Here is a 19556-nt window from a genome sequence, read left to right on the forward strand (position 1 = left end):
ACTTATGATGTTCAATCAAGCTATCTACATGAGTTATATTAGGAAATGCACTAGTCAAAATATAAACCTTGCACCAACAAACATTTTTTGCTTTAGTCTCACACATAAGGTGAAATTCTAAAATATTAATTACCACCTATTTTCAGCACCCTGCAGTAATGACATTCCTTTGTTCTTCCTCATGCACAGATATTTTTAAAATTTGTACATTTAGTCACTTTTATTATACACTGTATGCAATTCCTAGCTTATACCATCTCAATCTTTATCGTCTATCTTTCTTTCTGATTTCATTTATGCCCCCAGCCTTCCTCCATCTACATTCTCGCATGCAGCTTCATTCAGTGTTTTAACATAATTGTATTACAGTTAGGTAGTATTGTGCTGTCCATTTCTGAGTTTTTGTATTTAGTCCTGTTGCACAGTCTGTATCCCTTCAGCTCCAATTACCCAATATCTTTACCCTATTTCTATCTCCTGATGGTCTCTGTTACCAACGACATATTCCAAGTTTATTCACTAATGTCAGTTCATATCAGTGAGACCATACAGTATTTGTCCTTTTGTTTCTGGCTAGTCTCACTCAGCATAATGTTCTCAAGGTCCATCCATGTTGTTACATACTTTATAACTTTATTCTGTCTTAAAGCTGCATAATATTCCATCGTATGTATATACCACAGTTTGTTTAGCCAGTTGTCTGTTGATGGACATTTTGGCTATTTCCATCTCTTTGCAATTGTAAATAATGCTGCTATAAACATTGGTGTACAAATGTCTGTTTGTTTCTTTGAGTAGATACCTAGCAATGGTATTGCCGGGTCATATGGCAATTCTATATTCAGCTTTTTGAGGAACCGCCAAACTGCCTTCCACAGTAGTTGTACCGTTTGACATTCCCACCAACAGTGAATATGTGTGCCTCTTTCTCCACATCCTCTCCAGCACCTGTCATTTTCTGTTTTGTTGATAATGGCCATTCTGGTGGGTGTGAGATGATATCTCATTGTGGTTTTGATTTGCATTTCTCTAATGGCCGGGGATGTTGAGCATCTCTTCATGTGCCTTTTGGCCATTTGTATTTCCTCTTCTGAGAAGTGTCTGTTCAAGCCTTTTTCCCATTTTTGTAATTGGATTGGCTGTCTTTTTGTTGTTGAGTTGAACAATCTCTTTATAAATTCTGGATACTAGACCTTTATCTGATATGTCGTTTCCAAATATTGTCTCCCATTGTGTAGGCTCTCTTTTTACTTTCTTGACAAGGTTCTTTAATGCTCAAAAGTGTTTAATTTTGAGGAGTTCCCATTTCTTTCTTTCTTTCTTCAGTGCTCTTGCTTTGGGTGTAAGGTCTATAAAACCACCTCCAATTATAAGATTTATAAGATATTTCCCTACATTTTCCTATGTTCAGTTTTTTCAAACACAGATTTTTTACTTCTAGGGCTCGGTGTTTCTTGAACATCTTCTGCTCTATTTCATTTTCTACTAGTTACTGTTTGTGCATATGCAATTCCAAGCAGTTTTCTGCACCACTCCTCCAAGTGAGAAGCCTTTCTACTTATGTATAAGCTTGAAAGAAGCCCTTTCCTACTGATCTGTGAGAGGTTTAAACTCAATTACTCGGTCTCAGGGTGAAACAGAAATAACTTGTAGAATAAATGCTACTTGGAATTTTTCCCATTGTCTCAAAGCTCCTTTTTCCTTCCAGTTGCTTCTAAGCTGCTTTTATTTATTTATTTTTGCATGGGCAGCCATCAGGGATCGAACCCAGGTCTCTGGCATGGCAGGCGAGAATTCTGCCACTGAGCCACCCTGGGCCGCCTGCTCCTTTTCTTCTTAAAGGGCTTTTGGTTGAAGAAGGTGGGGATTAAGAAAAGAGACATAACCCTAGCTCTCAGCAGTCTGTCAGTTTTCTGCCCTTCTACACATAGGTCGCACTTACTTGTGTTGCAGATGTCAAATAGCAAAAAAAGAAAAGAGAAAGGCCGTATTTTCCTTGACGATCAGACTTCTTTGCATCCACGTGCCTGCTTTTCTGCCCTTGCGTGGAGACGAGCTGGGATGAGCTATGACAGTTGAACTTCCCTCAGGTGGTCTTAGGTGCCTCTCTGCCTTTTAGTCTTTGGAGCAATGTGCATTCTTTGCCTTTGCTTGAAATATTGTTTTGTATATGAGCCAACTCCTGTCAAAGCTTCTTTAAAAATAATGAGTTGCAGTCATTTTCTGAAGGGAAAAAAAAAGGCTAATCAGTAAAAGTAATATGGAGGGGGGGAATTGGCATGCACTGTCAAGTGATCTAAGCCCCTTGGCAAGTAAGGGCCTTCTCCATCAGGCGCAGAACTTGTACAATATATTTAATTGGGAGTCGGGTGGGAGTTTGGCGGCAATCCAAGCCAGAGCCACCCCCAGGGGAGAGGTGTGTGTGAGAAGAAGGGGTGTGGGGTGGGCTGAATACCTGAGAATCACAAAGGTCTCCAGGCAAAAGCATCCTGCCCTCGACAAGAACCAATTAGGGAGAGTGACAAAACCCGTGTCACTGCTTCCCACCTCATTAATTCCTGCCACTAGAGAATGCAGATTTCTGCCTATCTTAAGTCGCAGGCAGCAGCGTGCTTGTAGCTTGTGGTGTCATTGAGTGAATGAATGCCTTGCTGCTCGGGGGAGGGCACGCTGCTGAGGGATGAGTGGGGGGTCAGCTTTGCATTGTCAAAGTGGCCTAGTAGAGGGTGCAAGGGTAGATCAGTGGTAGGATTCTCGCCTGCCATGTGGGACACCCGGGTTTGATTCCTGGCCTGTGCACTCTCCCTCCCACACCCCCCAAAATAAATTCAACAAATGGGGCTGCAATTATATGGAAAAAGAATGAAATGTGGCCCCCACCGTACAGCAAACGACAAAAAAAGTGGTCGAGCCAGACCATGTGAGAGTTAGAAGAACTTTCACAGTCCAAGCCAAACTAGCTTGGACAGTGGATTGTGAGGCCCAGAAGTACCCACTTCCCTGAGAACACAACTGATGGAGAGGCGGAGCCCCACTTGTACCTCAAGCTGCCTGTTTCCAAGGCCAAATGCCTTCCCTCGCAGGCTCCAAGTGTTAGCAGGGTGTGACAAGGGACTTAAAACACATGGGACGGAGAGTCAGAGGCGGTCCTTCTGTGGCTTCCGTGTCCTGACTCGGTGAATACACAGCCATTCAGCATTTCCAGCCTTGTTTCATTGTCTTTGTTTTGGAAGTGGTCTTAAGCACTTAAGTATTAAGGCCACTTAAGACTTAATTATCAGTAATTAAGCATTAAAAGGGCACCTGTGATGGATTGGATTACACCAACACACACCTGTTCTTGATCTTATCCACAGCCCCTGTGGGTGTGACCCATTGTCCACAGGGCCTTTTGATGATGCTTTTTTTTTTTTTTTTTTTTGCATGAACAGGCACTGGGAAATGAACCTGGGTCTCCGGCATGGCAGGGGAGAACTCTGCCAGTGCGCCACCATTGCCTTCCCCGATGTTTTTTTTTAGTTAAAACTTGGCCAACTGAACTGGGATGGGCCTTAGCTCAGATTACTAGAGTCCTTATAAAGGCAACCCAGGAATCATGGAAGCTGGAAAGGAGAGGGCATCTCCATGTGAAGGGAGGCAGAGCACTCCAAAGATTGCTGCAAGCCAACTCTGCAACGCTAGTGAGCCCGGAAAGAAGCAAGCCTTCTACCCTCCAAAACCATGAGACAGTAAATTCCCATTGTTTTAACCAGCCCACCATGTGGTACTTAACACAGGCAAACCAAGACACTACCCAAAGTCTACGAGGGGAATACTTTTGGCTCTCAGGGTTGGCTGTAGCACTTCAGAAATGCCTGGGGGAGTTCTAGAATGAGAATCTGGAAGGCATGGCAGGCTTTAAAATTCTCTGGGCTGCTTCAACGAGGAATTCTAATGTCTGTAGTTTGTATTTCTTTCCTTTAGATAAATTGGGTTTGAGCATGCATTTGAGCAAGAGTAACAGTTTTAAGTGATGCCCTTTCCTTGACATTGCAAACATTATAATTTCTCTCTGTATTTATGACAACCTCCTAGACCCCTGAAGAGGAGCTGTCATTACAAAGCCTGTGAGACTGTTGAGTGTTCAAAGGACAATTTAGGATCATGGAGTGGACAACCCTATATATGGATACCTGGAGTAGAATCATCTTTAGCTTTGACATCTCAGCTGTCACTGCCCAGTTGTGCTCTGAATACTATACAGAGTGGAAAATGGTTCCTTAAAAAAAGAATACTCCTAGGAGAAGGGCACAGCAGCAATACTTTTGGAAAAAAAATAGGACTTCGATGTATCAGACGACCCTGATGTTACAGATGCTTTCAGATGTCTGTGAAGAACACTTACTGACCTTCTCACTTTTCAAGGCTTCGGAATGCAGCATATTTGACAGTGAGGTGACAGAAGCACAGGGTCAGGTTACTTTGTCATAAACGGATGCAAGGATCAGTCTCTGGGCAAGTGCTGGAAGCTTCCCTGGATCCTGCTGCACTGCATGCAGCTTGGCTCAGCGGGGGCCTGTCGGGACTCCATCAAACCAGAAGGAAAGGAATGAGGGTCTGTATATCGTAAGGAGCTCAAAGATGTCTGAAGCAAGGCAGATACTCTTGAAGCCAAAAATATTGCATCTGAGTAAGTAAACCATTGCCTCAGTTCTCTTACAGCTTTTAAAGGATGCATGTTTGAGTTTTATTTAAAGTTATTGTCTCAGCTCCCTCACTTCACAGTTGTGGGTGGTTAGATCTGATGTCAGGAGGGGAAATTAAACACATCAGAAGCACAGGATGGCTACTTGATAGATTTCTTCTGTTCTGACTGCCCTCACTCTGCTTGTGAGGAACCAGCCGACTGCCTCCCCTGGGCTGCAGGGAAGTGCATGACTCAGCCATCTCGGTGTTCTGGTTTCTTTCTCCCTACTCCCGTAAAGCATGGGCAGGAGGAGATAAGAATCACCCACACTTCAAGTGTGGAGGTGCATGTAGGTGTGGACATGGGTTACATACAAAAGGTGATGCAGCTTGCACCTTTGTTATCAGAGGCAGCAAGTACCGGGAGCAGATTCAGCAGATCTGTGTCTTTTCGTGCTGTGACTCATCTGTGAAACGGGAGCGATTCATACCATGCCTATCTCTCTGGGTTGATGCGAAGATTAAATGAGAATATATTTGTACTTGGGGAGCAGTATAATACGTGTATATGCATCTGTATATATGTAAATATATGTATATGTATAGAATTTTTTTGTACATGTATGATTTATTCTGATCATCCCCTGGTCATTATTTTATGTGAAATATGGCAAGAATGGGAGAATAATATAGGGGAGAAAAATTTGATTTTATGATTCAAATGCCAAAGAATTCTATATTTTGGGGGTGGTGGAGGACAATAGATATGTAACGTCATTTGTGGTGAGAGGATGCATGGTCTTAAGTATGTGCCACCAAAATCTGTCCCTAGTTTGCTTTCCATAATGCGTACCATTTTAAAAGCTTCTTTTTCTGGTATGCTGAATGGCAGGGTCACATTTCATTCTTTTTCCATGTGAGTATCCCGTTATCGCAGCACTATTTGTTGAATTTCTGTTTTGTTTTGTTTGTTTTACTTGTTTGTTTGGTTTTTGGGGAAGTGTACGGACCGGGAATTGAACCGGGGTCTCTTGTGTGGCAGGTGAGAATCCCCCCACTGAACTGCCCTTGCACCCCCCAAATGCAGGTTTTAAAAGAAAAACTGGTTCCCTGATTAAAACAATGCTATTGACAGTTAGAAATATGAAAAGGAGCATGTCACCTCCAATGCGACTTCAAGAGTCCTGCCATCTTTCCTGCTTCCTAAACCTCAAAATATAGCAGTTAGTATTCCAGAAATAGCAAAATAAGCATTCATTTTTTCCTCCCCTAAGTAAAATGTATTTCTCTCTCCCTCCCCATCTTTGTTCCCTGATTAGGATGGAACTTCCGCTGTCTGGCTTGGGCCATCTGTGAGCAGTTGGGAGTCAGCGACCACAAGGGGGTGCTCAAGCCCTCGGGGTGGGGGTGGGGGTGGGGAGAGTGGGTCTGACCTACCCTGAGGTGGGTTCCATCTTGCCTTGACTGTGGGTCACAGCCCAAGACCCCTGGGAGGAGGTCACACTATTGGGGAATGAGGTTGGTGATATCTTCTGTGAGATTACTGGAAGAGAGGACAAAGTTCTCAGTTCTTTTCTGTGGGAACCAACACAGACTTGAGGCTGGACCTGCGGGGGTGGGTTGGCACTGAGCAGTCCAATCCACGGAGAACTGTCCAAACTGGAGTGTTGTCTCAGAAGAGAATAAAGGGCTCCCAAGAATTTCTGCAAACACTACTCCACTGACCAACTAGGGTTTTGTTTTCTTAGATGATAACCCCTCGATGGGCAATTCTTTCTTTGCCTTTCCCCCCTTGAAACATGATTTAATATTACATTTTATCTAATAATTTCCTCCCATGACACAAAATGGATTTGAAGTAGCATACCGAGACTTTCAGAAGGGAAAGCGTAAAGAGAAAGGGAACTCATGGGGAGTGGAAAGTGAAATGAAGGTGAAGTGAAGACTCAGTGTGCAGTCCTCACAGCTCAGATGTTTGGCTTGGGGTTTTCTTTGGTTCTTTGAAGAGGCACAAGCTCTGCCCTTTGGGTATTCATGTGGCTGCTTGGCCCATGATGCCTGGTGGGCCATCCTCCACACTCTCTTTCCCCTGACTGTTGGGTGGATAATGGAGAGGACACAGTGAGGGACCCTGAGAGTTTAGGGCATGGTAGAGCCACAAGATGAAAGGGACTGGATCCCTGAATTACTGCATGGAAAAGTGCTACCCACTAATAAGGAACACCTGTTGAAACTTTATGTGCATGAGAAATAAACTTCTGCTGTGTTTGGAATTGTTTGTTGAGGCAGTTAGTCTATCTGATGAATATACTCTCCCTTAGACTCTGAGCAGCCTGGAGGACCTTTGAGAGTTTGAAAGATGATCAGAATTATGTTGGCTGCTTGATCTTGGGATTTTGGATCTTCCCTTGGAACAGACAGTCCCAGGTAGTCCCGCAGGCCTCCTTAGAACCGTTTTAGAATTCCGATTCTGTTGCTAGTTTCCCTTGCTCTCTGGCTCACACTCTTTTCTGCAGCTGATTATTTCCTGCCTATTTAGAAGGGGAGAATGACTTTTCCTCAAGTTCCCAGAGCTTTTGCTCTAGGATTAGATATTCAGATCACCAAGGCTTTGCAATGTTTGGAGACACTCCCATAGGTAGCTTGTTCCTTTCCCGACACACTCCCCAGAACTTTGTTTCCCAAATTGTTCTGTGGAACACTGTTTTGATGCAAGATGTTAGTACATACATGGGAGATTAGACATTTGAATGAATGTTAAACATTTCTCTAATATAAAGTCAAAACACTTCTTTAACACAGGCTTTCTCAGAGCCTTAACACTGTAGTGAAGGGGTCAGCAAACTTATCTACAGGCCAGATACAACTTGCCACCTAATTTTTTTTATTGAAAATTTTAATTTGGTTTTATTGAGATATATTCACACACCATACAAACCATCCAAAGTATACAGTCACTGGCTCACACTATCATCACATGTGGCACATACATCCCCATGATCAATTTTAGAACATTTTCATTAACCCAGAAAAGAAATAAAAATTTAAAAAGAATCCAAATCCTCCCATACCCCTTATCCCCTCTATTATTTTTAATTTAAAAAAATATTAAAAAAATATTTCCACTGACAAATCCTCACACACATCCAGTCCACACGTGGTGCACTCACAGCCAATGGCCCACAACACAGCCGTGCACTCACCACCACGACCACCTTGGGACACCTTCATCGCTGCAGAAAAGAAAATCAAAAAGAAAAAATTAAAAATTAATACATTCCCACCCCCCGCTCTTCCCTCTCACTGACCACTAGTACCCCAATCCACCCAGTCTACTCCACTGCCCATTATCCACTTTTTTGAGGGGTGCATGGTCCAGGAATATTCACTTATTTTTTATCCGTATCCTTTTCTCATCTGTCCACACCCTGGACAAAAGGCCCACTGGACACAAGGGTTTTATAGCCACACAGCCACACCGCAGAAGCTTACAATGTTATACAATCGCCCCTAAGAATCGAGAGCACTGGAACACAGCTCAACAGCCTCAGGTCTTTCCCTCCATCCACTCCAGGACACCACAAAACAAAAAGGGATATCTATATAACGCACAGGAACAACCTCCAGGATCACCTCCTGGCTCTGCCTGAAATCTCTCTCCTCACTAACCCTCCCTGCCCCCTCCACCCCACCCCACCACCACCCAGCTGCTCAGTTAAAGAGGCCACATCTGAGGAACAAAGAGGTTCTCTGGGGGTGGGGGGAGGGGGGGTGACAGACCTAATTTTAAGTAGGCTTAGCCTATCCTTTGCAGGAATATGTTTCATAGGGGCAAACCCCAAGATTGAGGCCCAGCCTATCAATTTGGTTGTCCCCACATCTTGTGAGAATATCAGAAATTCTCCAAATGGGGAAGTTGAATATTTCCTCCTTTCTCCCCAGTCCCAGAAGGAGACTTTGCAAACACTTCTTTATTCACTGACCAAACTACTCTGGAGTATATCGGGGCATCACACTAACCCGGACAAACCAACAAGAACTCATGCCCTATTCAAGATTCCATGTATATATGGTATTCAATTAAACTGACCACACAAGGTAAATTAAGTAATGCACTACCCCAAATATAATATCTGCACCAACTAAACATCTTTCCCTTTCATCTCACCCAGAAGTTGAAGTTTTGAAATATGGTTGATAATCATCCTTTGCCTTGTATTCTGATCTACCCCAGTCCTACCCAGATCAGCTTCATTCATATCTCTAGTCAAAGTCTGATCCCTTTTTCAATTTTTTAAGCAGTTCCTGGATGGGGTAATGCTGACTTTCATAGCTTCAGAGCTCTAACTCTGACTCTCAGGTGTCACATAAATACCCAAAGTTTCTGGGAACAACCAGGTTATATACAAATAGCTCAGTATCTCAGAATCTAGGAATAATAGTTACAACTCCTAATATATGTGACTGCTGTAAGAGCTCACAATCTAGGACCTTTACAATAGGCCCCAACCTGATAACCCATGCTTTCAACTTCAGTTCACCAAGTTTTTACAGTACAGTCAATCAATATATATGAGTGAGGCATGATAATATTTGTCTTTATTTCTGACATTTCATTCAGCATACATTTCTTAAGTTTCATTCATGTAGTTGCATGCCTCACAACTCCATTCCCTCTCGCGGCAGCTCAGTAGTCCATTGTATGCACACAGCATAGTTCCCCCTTCCAGTCCTCAGTCGTTGTACCCTTAGATCACCTCCATCCATTGTGGATTGTGACCACTGTGGCCATAAACACCAGTGTGCCATTTGTATCCCCACACTCAGTTCCTCCAGATATGTACTGAGCAATGGGGTTTCAGGATCATATGGCAACCCACCCTTAGTCTCCTGTGGAACCACCACACTGTCCTCCAGGGGGCTGCATCCCCTCTATTATTGACCCATCGTATTGGTGAGGTACATTTGATATTATTGATGAAAGAATATTAAAATCACTGTTAACTCTAGTCCACAGTTTGCAATAGGTATATTTTTCCCCATATACCTCTCTAATTTAAACTTCTTGTAATAGTGTCACTCGTTTGTTCTAGTTCATGAAAGAACTTTTTAATATTTAATAATATTTATAAAATATTAATTACAGTTAATCACACACATTGTCTACCACAAGATTCACTGCTATACTTTTCCATGTTTTAATTTCCAGCTTTCCTTCTACCACATTCACCCACTGGTCAGCACTGTCAATTATTGTAACAATAATGTCACTTCTGTCCATTTCCAAATGTTTAAGTTCAGCCTAGTTAAACATTTTGCACATATTAAGCAACTGCTCCCTATACTCTAGCCACATTCGATATCCTGATAACCTATATTCTGTATCATATGTCTAGGAGTTTACATGTTATAATTAGTTCATACGGGTGCCACCTGTTTTTGTAAATAAAACTTTATTGTAACACAGCCATGCTCATTCATTTATGTCATCAGGGTTTGGTTCCTGAACATGCCTTTTGAAAGGGCGTGATTCAGCCCCCAACAAGTCCTAACTCCGAGTACTTCAGAATGGACTGTATTTGGAAGTAGGGTCGCTGCAGATGGAATTAGTTACGATGATGTCACACTGGAGTAGGGTGAGCAATTAATCCAACAGGACTGGAGTCCTTATATCAGGAGAAGAGACACAGACACAGAGAGAAGATAGCCTCGATGGAGGCAGAGATTGGAGCGCCACCGCTGCAAGCCAAGGAATGCCACAGATCACCAGCAAACCACTAGAATCCAGGAAGAGGTCAGGAAGGCCTTAGTACAGGTTCAGAGGGAGCATGGTCCTGGCAACACCTTGATTTCAAACTCCTGGACTCCAGAACTATGAGAGAATCAATTTCTATTCTTTCCAGCTGGAAGTTTGTTACAGCAGCTGTAGGAAACTAAGACAGTGTTGTGAATGGCTATAGCACCTGCCTCCCGTTCCTCTGCCAGAACCTGCCCTCGTGGTAACTTGCTGTGACCGACCAGAGTTCTGCCCCTGCTTCCCATTAGCAGACGGGTGATGAAAGCTGCCAGGGACCACCTGGGCTGCCCACGGTCGTGGGTGCCCTCCTGCTCTGTTTGCAGACCTCATTTGGTAATGCAGGGAGACCAGCCGGGAGCCTTCCAGGTTTCCTACCACCAGGCAATCTGAGGTGTGCAAATAGCTTAGGGGAGGATCATTTTAAATCACTTTTAAAGCCTGATTTGTAAATAATCTAAGGCTGAAGACAGAGCAAGGTTAAATATTTATTCGAAGATTAGGTCTCTAAGGAGGGATTGTTGAAAATTAGTGAGTGCTTTGCCATCTTTGCTTTTTCCTCCCCTGCCAGAGGGCATATTATTTTTACGGCTGTGTTTGACAGCCAGAACAAGCCTCAGTAGACTTAGGGGTTGTTTGTAGTGGTATTTATGTGTTTGAATGAGCAGGGCAAACAAGAGGGAGGGAGGCCAGGGTGGTTCATTAACTTGAGAATCTCTTTGCTAACACTTCCATACTTGGGGAAATGCCGGTAAAAAAGAACCATTCATACTTTTGAAAAGGCATATATGCTTGCACAAAAGTCCTTCGCTTAACATGACTTGGTTTTGGAAAGCTCAGCAAATCAGCACTCATACAGTTGTAGATTGGGATCTTTAGAGTGAAACTCAGGCTTCAGGGTAGAAAATATATGAGATGAGAAAACCTACAGCTCGGCCAACACTGTCTCACTCTAGTAATTCCCGGGTGCCCTTTTAGGCCCTGGGTGCACCCATGAAGTTTACAGGCCAACCTGCTCTCTGAAATATACTCGGAAAAGTATTTGAAAAATATCGCTATATATACATTTTAATGAATAAGTCTATAGTGAAAATCAAGCTGGAAGGAAAAAAACAAGCAAACAAATGAAAATTCTCATTCCATTTCTCCTGGAGAGTGTCTGTGAATTTTTGGATGACTTTTGCACCTTTCTGGTTCTCATTTTTGAGATGAAGAGGTTGAATTAATATCTGTGTCCCCTAAACTTGCATGATCTTAAGAATCACCTGGAGAATCTGATTCAGTAGGTTGGGAATAAGGCCTATAATTTGAAAACAGGCCCAAGGTGATGGTTGAGCTCTCGAACGTTCTGGAAACATTGGATTAGATGTTCTTTGAGATCCCCTCTGGTATGATACTTTAATATCTATAGGTTTCCAGGAGACCAGCCCTGCCTTCCATGGATATCTGCGGGAAGAGCTTTATTGAGAGCACTGATGAGCTACAGACCTTCCAAACAAAACAAAGAGAAAAGCGTCAAAGAATGGCCAAATGCAAATAGTTCATAACCACGATGCACTGTAGCTCACTGAAAAACCCTTTTTCTTCTCTTCTCGTAATGGCACAGCAGCAATGTAATGGGGGCAGAGTCCCTCAGAGGTAAACAGCACAGCAGTGAAGCTCAGACAAGGCTGTTCCTTTGTGTCAGGCTCCGAGGACAGTGGAGAGCTCACGCTGGTGTGAGCATGGGGTCAGAAGCCATCTGCCAAGCTTTGGTGCCTTGGATGCCACTAGGCATGGCTTCCAGAAGATAAGGCCGGGAAGGCGACCTGCAGGCCATTTCTCTCCCTGGCTTTCTCTGGCCCTCGTGCAGCAGGGAAGTCAGGAACTTACAGGCACTGGTTCTCCACCCCTTCCCACTTTTCTTCTCCAAGCCCTGCTGCTACCCCCAGTTCCTCCTGCTCTTGCCCATAGAGCTCTCCTTCCTGTCTCCTCTACAAGGAACTATACCCCCTAGCTTTCCTCCCACTGCAAGAAATTGTCCTTACTTAGCAACCCACCCCTCAGGCTTGGGAGCAAAATGAGATGGGTTCTCTTTGCAGCATGTGCAGCGCTTCTGCAATGGCTCTTTCTCCTCTGTGGTGCCATTCCCTGCTGAGCAGCCCCTCCCTCTGTGGACTCAGCTCCCTACCAGCTCCTGCTAGATGGCTCAAGTTTTGGGGTTCTAGTAACTCCTGCTCCCACTGCCCTCCAGCCTTAGCAATGGTATCTGATTCCTGCTGCTCTCGTCTCTGGATGGCTTCAACATCTCCCATGTGGCTTCTCAGCAATTCCATCATCTCTTGTTCCCCCTTGTGTAAGAGACCTGGATGAGTTTCTGTTTTCCTAACTTGACCCTGGATAAGACAGTTCTCAAGGTCCAGGGCCCCAGACTCCATCTCCCTTCCAAGATATATGATGACACCATCTGACAAATACTGTCATCTCCTACTGAGCATGACCCCAAAGGAATCGCATCTCCTTTCCGGTTCTCCTCCTGTCTCAGAAGAAACAGGTCTTCCAGTTACTCGGGCTGAGAGTCTCCATGTTCTCGATACTCCTCCCTCTGTCTTGCCATTCCATATTTGGCCAAGCCTCTCGGTGACGGTTCGGTGATGTGCCATCTCCTAGCCCTCATGTGCATGCCCACAGGCTTCAGGCTGTCACCCTGTCACGTCACAAAGGCCTTTGCGAGCTCCCCCCTCCCAATCCACACAGAATCGACATTAGTTAAGCACAATCCTGTCCCATCTTCCACCGTCCAAACAAAGGGCCAACCCATCAGGGCACAGGCGTTCCTCGCATCTAACTCATCCAGGCAGCCTCGCTCGCAGCTGGGGGTCCCGCTCGCCACTTCTTAAACACCCTGTAATTCCTGCACTCAGGATGGGCCGTCCTCTCGGAAGTCCCTTTCTGCTTCTTTCTACCTATCTTCAAGGCTTGGTTTAATGCCAGCTCCAACCTAAAGCCTTTCCTAATCCTCCTATCTGGAACTAATCTCTCCTTCTTCAATGTGCTCCTGCGTCTCTTTGTTCAACTCCTTCTTTCTCTCTTACCGCATTCTTCCTTGCAGAGCACCTACGTCACCCCCAAATGGTAAATTCTTTGCACGAAGATGCTTGTTCATATTTACAGCTCATATCAAATTGTCATTTTTTCGTGGAGATTGGATTGAAGCCAAGTTACCATTCCTCAGTCAATGCTTATCATAGTCGACTGTGTTTACAGGTATTTAAAATCTTTTCTCAACCAATTACGTGGCTATTTGTCTTGAAAATTGCACTGGTTTCCCTTTGCTGACTCAGTCTTCTAAATACAGTCAACATATCTTCATGATTTATTAGATGATTTATTTTCTACACAGATTATTTATTGAGTGCCGGTAAGCAACAGGTAAGTATTCAGAGATTTACATACCTTATTCTACGTAATCCTCTCATAGAGAGATTGTCTCCATTTAACAGAAGAGGAAAACCAAGGCTCATAAAGATTAAGGAATTTTACTACTATCACACAGCTATTAAGTGGCCAGGTCAGGATCCTCAGGTCTCAGTGGCTCCAAAGCTTACATGATAGAAGGGAGAAAGGTTCATCCCCTTCAGTTTGGGAGAGGATGCTGCATCTGATGAGATGCATCCCTGGAGCAGATGAAAATATCCACCTTGCCTTTTCTGATGGCCTTGGGACTTCTCCTCTGTCTTCCATCACCCTGTATACTAGTGGCACGTCTCACCTTGTTTTGTTTCTATTATGACTCGTTCTGTAACTCAGACTGCAGGCCTCTACCCTAGACTTCCATTCCAGCTCCTGTGGCAGCTCCCTAACAATTAACCTCCCCCGCCTCAAGGAGGTACAATCATCTTAACTCTTAATAGCTTGACAATTAAAAGATAGTTCGCTCCTTACAAGGGACCCAGATGACAGCAAACTTTGCCTGCCGCCAGATGGGTCTTATGGCTAGGACTGGGACCTGTGGATCCCAGAATATCTGACGGGCAGCAGAATCCCTGGCCCAGCCTCTGTGCCTGGTCTGGGCCAGCCGAAGCTGCTGGCACTTCTCTCCTGGGCTTCTGTTGCCCGCCAAGTCGGTTGATCTTTGGCCCATGATGAAAAAAATGTAGCTCTTTTTTATTTTTGGAATGGGCAGGCACCAGGAATCGAACCCGGGTCTCCGGATGGCAGGCGAGAACTCTTGCCTGCTGAGCCACCATGGCCTTTTGATTACCTATTTTCCAGGGCTTTAAGATCCTCTTGCTTTCTCTCCTTCTTAGTTTTTCTTTTTCAGAGAGACTCTTAGCTTCTTCATTCATTGCAATAACCAAAATGCACTGAGGCCTGAGTGCCTAGAGGCCCTGGACTCATAAACAGAAATCCTGTAAATAAATATAAAAGTTACTAATATAGTAATGACGGTTCAGTGACTCACTCTCTTTCTAAACTTAGTTATAGATAATCCTTGCTGTCTTAAGATTTCTGTTGACTTATTCTCCCAGCATCCTGAATTTATTTCTTTCCTTTGCTCTCCCTTTTCTTTTCTTAGCATCTCCCTCTATCTTTTTTATTTTCTTTCTTTAAAGCAAAAGGGATGCCATTTTTCAGTGTACACCTGTCAGACTTCTCAGCCTATCCGCTGAAAAGTTCTCCCAGTCTTCAGGAGTTCTCTCCCCCACCCCTAAGTTGGCTGTGAGGCTACCCCATGCCACTGAGAGGTAAGGAAGCTATTTCAGTCACAGCCCAGGTTGAACTGGATTTGAGGAGCCTAATTACCACCAGAAAATTAAAAGAAAAGTAATAATTGCTTTTAAACACTCCACAAAAGCGAATCTCACCTCTAAGGTTTGTAAATTTGGAGTGAGGCAATGATTACAAGGGAGCGCTTGTGCTTTCCTCTTTGTGTTTGATTTGCAAACGAGAATGAGCACGCCCCCAGATGCATAATTCGATCCTCCCGGTCTCCAGCACCAATGTGGAGATGCCGGAGAAGTTTATTTATCCAGCGCTCATTCAAAGAAAAGCTGAATGGAACAAGAAAACTCCCACTTTGCGATAGGATTAGATACCATGGAGTATTCCTCCCCCTAACTCTTTCAAGGATTTTTTTTTTTTTTAAGTTTCTAAATCTGCTTGGGAAGAAAAAGTAAATTGCCAGAAGTGAGATTAGTGGGGAATATTGTTCTTAGGACAATAGTGTCTTTATGGCTTGACTGGTATGAGCTCCCCGCTTCAAAAAAATACAAGGGCTGGAGGTGTGTGGGTTCTTAATTGCCTACATCTGATCAACTGGCAGCAAAAAAAAAAAAAAAAGACGAAAGAAAGAAATCTCATTCAGCTCTGATTTGGTCTGGATCAAGTCCACTTGCTAATCAGAGTTTAATGAGGACACCACTGGCTCGTTGTATTTGCCGACGCTCCCGCTCACGTCTCTGGCGTTCTGTGAGTGCCGGGAGCGCTCGCGCCCCGCCGCCGCCCGGCCAAGCAGGCTGCGGGCTGAGATGGAAAAGTCCCCGGCCCCGGAGAAGTGAATGAAGTTTAGGCCCTTGGCATTCCAAGTCACCGGAACCGACGGTGGGAAACCTCAACCACTCCCACAAAAGAAGCCCCCCATGCGGCTCTGAATGCCCGTCCCTGGCGGTGGTGACTTCGGCGCGCCCCACTGCCAGCCCTTAACCCCGACGACCGTGTCCCCTCCGCTGCACAAACTCAATAGCCCGTGGGACCGCGGGCCGCGCTTCCGAGGCAGGAGGTTTGGGGACGGGGAGGGAGGGGGGGCAGTGCGGCATGCTGAGCAGCAGGCAGCGTTCCTAAATAGGGGGCGCCGACGCCAGGGTCTGCCAGGGAACCGACCTGAGAAGGTTCGAGAGGAAGGACTGGTTTGTTTTTAATGTGTATTCCTTTTTTAAGAATATGTTTATGGTGAGCAGAAAATTGCACTTGAGGTGAGCAAGGCTACGGCCTTTTTTTTTTTTTTGCTTGTTTCGAGTCGTTATCCTATAATCTCCAAGGAGAAGGGATTGAAGTGTGTGTTGTCTCCATGGGGACGCTGGAGCGTTTTGACCTACCTTGGAGCACTGGGGTACGATTCCTGGGGTTCAGGGAGCCCCAGGGTAAAAGGGACACCTCTCTTTGCTGCATGTTTGAGAATGTCTAGGGGGAGTGGAAAGAACCGAGGGGGAGCGGGGGGGAGTTGGAGGCTGACAGACTTGGGTTTGAGTTCCAACTCCCCCTGAATTCTCTGAGGCTCAGTTTCTCCTCTGAAAGACAGAATAATAATTAATGCAAGGTATGAAGGATGTCCCGATAAAGGTGAACATTCTCTTGTGCCTCGTCCCCTAAGGTGGACCTTGTTCTTTCTAGACCAGTGGTTCTCAAAGTTTCCTGAGCCTCTGAACCCCCTAAAGAGCTAGCCAGCCTGCAAATCCCTGGGCTCCAGCCCCAGAGGCTCTGATTCCGTTGGTCTCGGGTGGGGCCTGAAAAGTGCATTTCTAAAAAGCTCCCAGGTGATGGAGCTGCTGCCGAATTGGGAACCACACTTTGAGGACACTGCTTTAGATGACAGCAGGAACAGACAGGGTTCTGGGAGTACCAAGGTCTAGGTAGTTTTCTTATATCTGAAGCCATTTATACATGAAGCATTTATTCTACTGTGGAATTTACTCTCCTAAACTGACAGTGGCTTGCTAGCTGCAGATGTCTTTTTCTTTCAGTGCCTCTCTTACTAACATTCAGAGAACACTTTCAATGTCCAGGTATTGTTCTAAGCGCCTTACAGGCATTATCTCATTTAGTCTCCTCATTTTCTCATCCAAACTCCCTGACAGCCACATGCCTTGTTCACTCGGTTCATAATTAACTTTTCAGTGAGGCCTACCTGACCCCTCTGTAGTATCCTTCTCTGCTTTTTTTTTTCCTCCAGAAATACTTATCACTATTGGATATTGAATAAAATGATTATTAATTTTATTTGTCATATGGTACCTCCAATATTACATAAGCTTCACAGAGAGGGATTTCGTCATAAAGAGTTTCTTTCTTTCTCTTTGTTCTTCTCTCTCTCACCCTCTTTCTTTGTTTTGTTGAGTATGGCTTCTCTAGTGCCCACAGCAATGCCTGGCACATTGTAGGTGCTCAATTAAAATTATTAAATGAAAGAAAAAACAACCCCAGGAAGGAGACACTCCCCTTTGCCAATGAAAACTCAAGGTTCAGGCAGGATAGGTACCTTGACCAAGATAAAACAGCAAATAGGTGGCAGAGAAAGATGGGGATCCAGGTATACATGGCTCCAAAGTCTGCGCTTCCAGCCTCCTGCCACACTCTTTTCCTCCCAGCATGCTCTGAGGCTGGTGTGGGCACAGGAATCCTGGCACCCAGCACCACACAGGGCTCTGAAGGGCAGAGAGCAGAACTGTCAAGTGCAGGCTGTAGGTTGACCATCGGTGGGAAAGTTGCTCTTCTGAGCACTTTAAAACTCAGCCAACCCATTGTTGTTGAATACCCGGATGTATCTAGAGAGAAATTTGTCACCATTCTACTCTTTCATTTGCTAGAGAACTGACTGAATGTGTTTTTCTGCCACACAGTTTGAATTTACCCTTGAAGAAAAGCCTACAGCCCACAGACGAGCTCCTAGATCTTATTTTACAGCCCCACTGTTGAAATGTTGGATATACTCTGTGCAGACCCGTTTGGTTTTAATGCACAGTGAGTGGCTTACAGTAGATGCTCAATGAAATATATGGACCAATTAATGGGCAAAACATTTATTTTAAGTGAACTTTTACTATTGAGATCATTGAAGACTTACATGCAGTTGTAAGACAGGATACAGAGAGATCATGTGTGACTTTACCCAGTTTCCTTCACGATAAGATCTTGCAAAGTTATTGTGTAGTATCATAACCAGGATATTGACACCGAGTCAGTCAACAAATACAGAACATTTCTGTTACCACAAGGATCCTTTTTCTACAGACACTCCCATCTTCCTTCTGCTCCCCTCTCCCTGTCTGTAGACCCTGGCAACCACTCATCTGTTCCCCATTTCTATAAGTTTGTCACTTCAAGAATGTTATATGAATGGAATAATTCAATATGTAATTTTTTGGGATTGACTTTTTCACTCAACATAATCCTCTGGAGATTCATTCAAGTTGTTGCAGGTATCAGAGGTTCGTTCCTTTTTTGGTAAGTGGTCTTCCAATACACCACAGTTTGTGTAATCATTTACCTGTCGAAGGACATTTGGGTTGTTTCCAGTTTTTACCTATTACCAATAAAACTGTTTCGAACATATCTGTGCAGGTTTTGTGCGAAGTTTTCATCTCTCAGGGATTAATGCCCAGGAATTCAACTGCTGGATCATCTGATAGTGTCACGTATAGTTTCTTATGAAACTTCCAAACTGTTTTCCAGAGTCGCAGTAAGATTTTACATTCCCGCCGGCACTGGATGAGATCCAGCCTCTCTGCATCCTCCCCAGCGTTTGGTGAGGTCACTCTTTTTTTATTTTAGCCATTCTAAGTATGCAGATATCTCATTGTGGTTTTAATGTGCTTTTGCCTAGTGGCTAATGATGTTGGATATCTTCTCATGTTCTTATTTGCTATCTGTATATCCTCTTCTGTTAAATATCTGTTCATGTCTTTTGTCCATTTTCTAATTGGATTTGTTTTATTACTGTTGAGTTTTTAAACTTTTTTATTAAGGAAGCTGTGGGTTTAAAAAACAATCCTGCATTTAATAAAGGATTCCCATACACCACCCCCCACCAACCTTGCATTGGTGCGGACAATTTGTTACAATTAATGATAACACTTTTTTCTTGTAATTCTATTTTTTTTAAATGGCAGTTACATTTGTTACAATTGATGAAAGATTATTAAAGTAGTACCATAACTATTGTCTGTAGTATGTATAAAAATACATAGGGATATTTCCCCCCCCATATTCCCAAACTATTGCTTGTATTTTTCATGCATATCTTTATTTTATTACTCATCTACCCATACATTGGATAAAGAGAGTGTCAGTCACGTGGTTTTTACAATCACATGATCGCTTGAGAAAAACTGTATCTTGA

At 44.0% G+C, this 19556-nt stretch overlaps 1 long non-coding RNA gene across 1 annotated transcript in view; it reads left to right on the forward strand.

The window, feature by feature from the left end:
* LOC143673751 (uncharacterized) overlaps window positions 1–19556 on the forward strand; it is a 153843-nt gene that overhangs the window by 121598 nt on the left and 12689 nt on the right. Inside the window, exons 2-3 of the long non-coding RNA XR_013170586.1 lie at window positions 4075–4669; window positions 18890–18962. This is a non-coding gene — a long non-coding RNA (uncharacterized LOC143673751). The remainder of the gene's footprint in view (window positions 1–4074; window positions 4670–18889; window positions 18963–19556) is intronic.

This window comes from Tamandua tetradactyla, chromosome 2 (assembly GCF_023851605.1).
Source record: "Tamandua tetradactyla isolate mTamTet1 chromosome 2, mTamTet1.pri, whole genome shotgun sequence".
Taxonomy (NCBI): Eukaryota; Metazoa; Chordata; class Mammalia; order Pilosa; family Myrmecophagidae; genus Tamandua; species Tamandua tetradactyla.